Source organism: Sminthopsis crassicaudata, chromosome 1 (genome assembly GCF_048593235.1).
Source record: "Sminthopsis crassicaudata isolate SCR6 chromosome 1, ASM4859323v1, whole genome shotgun sequence".
Classification (NCBI taxonomy): Eukaryota; Metazoa; Chordata; class Mammalia; order Dasyuromorphia; family Dasyuridae; genus Sminthopsis; species Sminthopsis crassicaudata.
This window is the reverse complement of record NC_133617.1, coordinates 432,464,352-432,468,865: the sequence shown is the minus strand read 5'-3', so window position 1 is coordinate 432,468,865 and position 4,514 is coordinate 432,464,352. Positions and strand designations below refer to the sequence as shown.

The window sequence follows — 4,514 nt, the reverse complement described above, 5'->3', positions numbered from 1 at the left end:
ACCTATAGCACTTCCCATGGACTTAAGGATATTGTGAAAGAGGGAGAAAGCCTCAGGTTGCAGATGAGAAGCCTTGCCAGCACATCAAAGTCAATATGGAGGTCTTCAGTCATAAGCAATATTTCTCCGACTGCATTGTTTGCCTACTACCACCCCCAGCCCACTCCGGCCAGCACTATGCCTTGGTGATCCAGCAAGCACCCAGACCAATTCATTTCAAAAAATCCTTGCAGAGCTGAGAGTTAATATATACAATGCACGTTTTACATGTGGGATCAAAATAAGAAGCATTATGGAAATTCTTGGAAGAATACGTAGGCGTCTTTAATCCTATGGAGCTTCTGAGAGCGGAGGCTGATGACATTTTCTTTATGAAACAGTATTATCATTGTAGCTCCTGGTAAGGGCTGTGTTGCTCTCACCCATGGGTAAGGTCAAGCATACCTTTTTCTCCTCTGTGTCCCCTACTACTGCAGCCACCCGGGTCCCCAGGTATGAGATTTTATTTTGATGTGCAATATCTAAGTAGCGCCCAGACCATCCAGGCTGATGCAGAGGGAAAACATTAGCTAAAGTCATGGAAGGTGGTGACAGCTCCAGCTTCCTGGGGCTTGGGAGGGCTTGGAGCCAATCCTTTCCCTGGAATGATCTGTTCCCATCTTGGCACCAAGGTCAGCGATCAGCAGGGAGGCTTGCCTAAAGCCACGTGAAAACAGCCATCTCTGAAGAGCAGTCTTTTCTCTAGCTGGTCCCCATCTTGTCTGAATCTCTGGCTCTTAGGACAATCTCAGAGCTCAATCTTCCTTTAAAAAATTCCACTAAGAGATACGTTACATATCTTGTAGTAAACCTTGTAATTTTTTTTTTTTTTTTAGGACCCAAGAAAGGATCCTGTCTTCTCTTTGAGTTCTTAGCCTGAAATTGGGGAGGATGAGAAAGGGGACAGAAAGCCACTTAGCATCAGTTGCTGTTTCTTTTGTGCCCATGAAACCAAAACAGAAAATAAGATCTCCATCTGGCACCCAGAGATGGTATTAGACAGCAGATTGTTTCTAGGTCAGTCTTTGTTACTGATTCAATTGTTTTGTTGTTGCTGCTTCTGCTGCTGTACGTTTTGTAAATATAGATGTGTCACCTCGGTACTAAGCAATTTACTTCTCCTGGGGAGAGAGATTCCAAAAAGAGATTCACATTTTTAGTTAGAACCAAACTGCTAAGAAGACTGGCTTATTTCAGAGATGGCAGTTAATAGTCCTGGCTTTGCAAATGTTGTTTTCTGGGGGGGCGGGGAAAGGTATTCTAAGACTAACCTTATTTGTGGGGGAATATGAATATATTAGGGGTTCTTAATCTGGAGACCATCATTCCCATTTCAGGGAGGTTGTTAACTCAGATTAGAAGATAATTACATCTTTATTTCAATATAAACACTTTCCTTTGTAATACTGTGTATTTTATTTTATGTGTTGTAAAACATATTCTATAAAGAGTTTCACCAGATTGCCAAAGGAACTCTATGACATCCAAAAGATTCAGAGCCCCTGTCATAGATGGAATAATTTCAAAGTAAGAAATTCATAGAAAAATGATAGCTGGCTCGTATCATTTTAAGGTTTACAAAGTTTTTATAAACATATCTCATTTGAAATAGGTCCTATAGGTATCATTATCCTTGTTTTACAAGTGAGGAAAATGAATTTTCATAGAGTTTACGTGACTTGCCCATTGTCTACCCCACGACTAGCAAATGTCAAAATAGGATTCAAATTTAAGACTTCCATTTTGTAAATCCAGCCCTTTAAAAGGTTGAGTGACTTGCTCAAAATTACATATCACTAAGAATCAGTTAGTAGCAGAATTAGGATTAGCTCACAGGTTTTTTAATTCTGGATTTATTATTGCCCTGTTACTCTACCCTTTCCAGAGTTGGGGCTAGGAGCCCAGAAAGGAAGTTCCTTCTCCTTCTCAATTTAACTCCTTTTCTTCAACAGAGGCTTCTGGAAACTTATGATCATTCCAAATTCACAACCTTGGGAACTGCTGCATCCGTTCTCTTCCATGGTTAGCATAGTGGGGAAAGTAACCCTGCCAAACTGTTGGGTCCAAAAGGAAACACTTGTGCATTTCAGTCCTGTTGGTGCTGTATTTCACATTTAAGCATTAATTTAATCTATGTTCTATATTTAAATATTTAATTTAATAATTTAAGCATTTAAGAGGCAATGATGTCTTTGCTACTGGATGATCTGGTGGATAGAACAATAATAGTTTAAGAGTCAGATTGACTCATCTTCCTGAGTGAAGCCCTCTCCCATCTCAGCTGCTGAGTCCCCAAGGACAATTCAAGTCCTCATCATAATATATAAAAGGTATTTTTGAGCTATATTATAGAATTCCTCTTAAAGAATACCTCAAGATTGCCATTCAAAGACTTTCTTCTAAACCTTTTCCACAGGGATAGCACTTCTCAGGACTAAATACACTGAAGCATTTTCCCATGTCCACTTTGGAGATGTCTAGATTACAGCCAGAAGTTTCTTTCTCTCACCCCAGCCTCCAAGTAGACAATCAGCAAAAATTAAGCACAAACTATTTGCCAGTCATTCTGGGTACAAATATGAAAAAGAAAGCAGCTTAGAATCTAATGAAGAAGATGAAATACAAAAGAAAGCTGAAAAGGGGGAAGGGAGGCATGGTGGAAAAGTTATCCAAAATAGTGTAACAAGGTGGGAAATGGAGACATAACTGTTCTGGCCTTTTTCTTAAATGGAGGTTTTGGAGTTCCTAGCTCTGACTTCCTAGCAGAGGTGAGTGAGTCTCCAGTTACTTATAGGAAGAACTAGGGTAGCTGGATGGTGGATAGAGCAATGGCTCTGAAGTCAGGAGGAACTGAGTTCAGATCCAGCCTTAGACACTTAACACTTACTAGTTGTGTGATCCTGGGCTAGTCATTCAACCTCAATTGTTCCCCCCCCCCCAAAAAAAAAAGAACTAAGAAACAATCTGAAGATGTCTTTGCATCTGCTGATCTTTGGTGTTTCAGGAGTACGATCAGGCTTCTCTTCAGACTGCCAGCCTTCGCCAAGAGTCAGTCTTGGCTGGTTTGATAGTCACCATCTGGTTAAAATGATAACAACCAAATAAAACTGACTCTGACCGGCAACTTGGTTGATGCTAAGAACTGAGCCAGTCAATTGTATTGTTAGAAAGGAGAAAATATGGTCTCCTCCCCCTACATTTTTATGGGCTCTGTAACTGTTTCTGGGATCCCATTAGTACAAAATTCCTTTGTGTGGATCTGCCCTTGTTGCCCTTGCTTGTTAACAACATCACATGGAGAATAAAGGACAGTTATCTGAGGCTTTTTATACATCAGTTCCCTTGGCTTTCCCAGTATTCTGTATAATTTCCAGGAGGCCTGGTAATATTATAATTTCAACAAGGGACTTGGGAAAACCAGAGTCTCTCTCTCTGCCTCTCTGGGTCTCTCTGTCTCTGTGTCTTTGTCTCTGTGTGTCTCTGCTTATTTCTCGTCTGTTTCTCTCTCTGTCTCTATGTCTCTGTCTTTTTCTCTCTTTCTCTCTGTCTCTCCGTCTCTTTCTGTGTTGTCTCTCTGTGTTCCTGTCTCTGTGTCTCTGCTTATCTCTCTGTTTTTCTTGTCTCTCTCTCTCTCTCTCTCTCTCTCTCTCTCTCTCTCTCTCTCTCTCTCTCTCTCTCTCTGTTTTTCTGTTTCTGTCTCCATTTCTCTCTCTTTCTGTCTCTGTGTCTGTCTCTGCCTGTTTCTCTCTGTGTGTCTATTTCTCTTTCTCTGTCTCTCTCTGTGCTTGTGTCTCTGTCTCTAGCTCTCTTATGTCTGCTTTTGTCTCTGTCTCTGTCTGTCTCTCTATCTCCCTCCATCTCTCTCTGTCTCTCTCTCTGTTTTTATCTCCCTCTCTCTCTTTCTTTTCCTTTCCTCCAACTTTTTCCCTCTCCCTTCTTTTCTCTTTTTCTCTTCCTCACTTCTCTTTCTATTTCCTCCTTCCCTTTCTTTCCTTTCTCTTCCTTGCTTTTCTCTCTCTATTTCTGCCTCTTCCCTTTATACTTCCTTCCTCCCTCTTTCTCTCACTTCTCTCTTCTTTTCCCTTCCTTCTTTCCCCTTCCCCATTCCACTTTCTCTTTTTACACTTCTTTTTCCTCTCCCTCCCTCCCTTCTCCTTCTCTTTCTCACTTCCTCCCTTTAGCTTTCTCTTCTCCCTTCTCTCCACTTGTTCTTTCTCTGAAATGCTCATATCAATTCCTGGGTAAGAATTACTGCCCAAGTATGTTTCCCTTTTTCTGTTGATCCATTTTTATCCTTCTCAGGGTCATTCATCTCACTTGCTTAGAACATGAGGCCAAGGTTTGATTCCTGTTCAAGAGAAGCATTCTACCTGCTGGCTGATCTCACGTGCTTGAGGTCATTAGGTGAAAGGATATGAATGGCTCAGTGTAAATCCACCCCTGGACAATAGATAATTCTTGAAAAGTAACAGGGG

General features: G+C 41.1%; 1 long non-coding RNA gene across 1 annotated transcript; it reads right to left on the bottom strand.

The window, feature by feature from the left end:
• Positions 1-302: 302 nt before the first annotated feature.
• On the bottom strand, positions 303-3,294 carry LOC141550184 (uncharacterized). Its single transcript, XR_012484534.1, has 4 exons — positions 2,927-3,294; positions 2,411-2,605; positions 1,916-2,093; positions 303-1,160 (listed from the first exon to the last, which is right to left on the bottom strand). It is a non-coding gene; the product is annotated as an uncharacterized LOC141550184 (long non-coding RNA).
• Between the last annotated feature and the right edge of the window lie 1,220 nt (positions 3,295-4,514).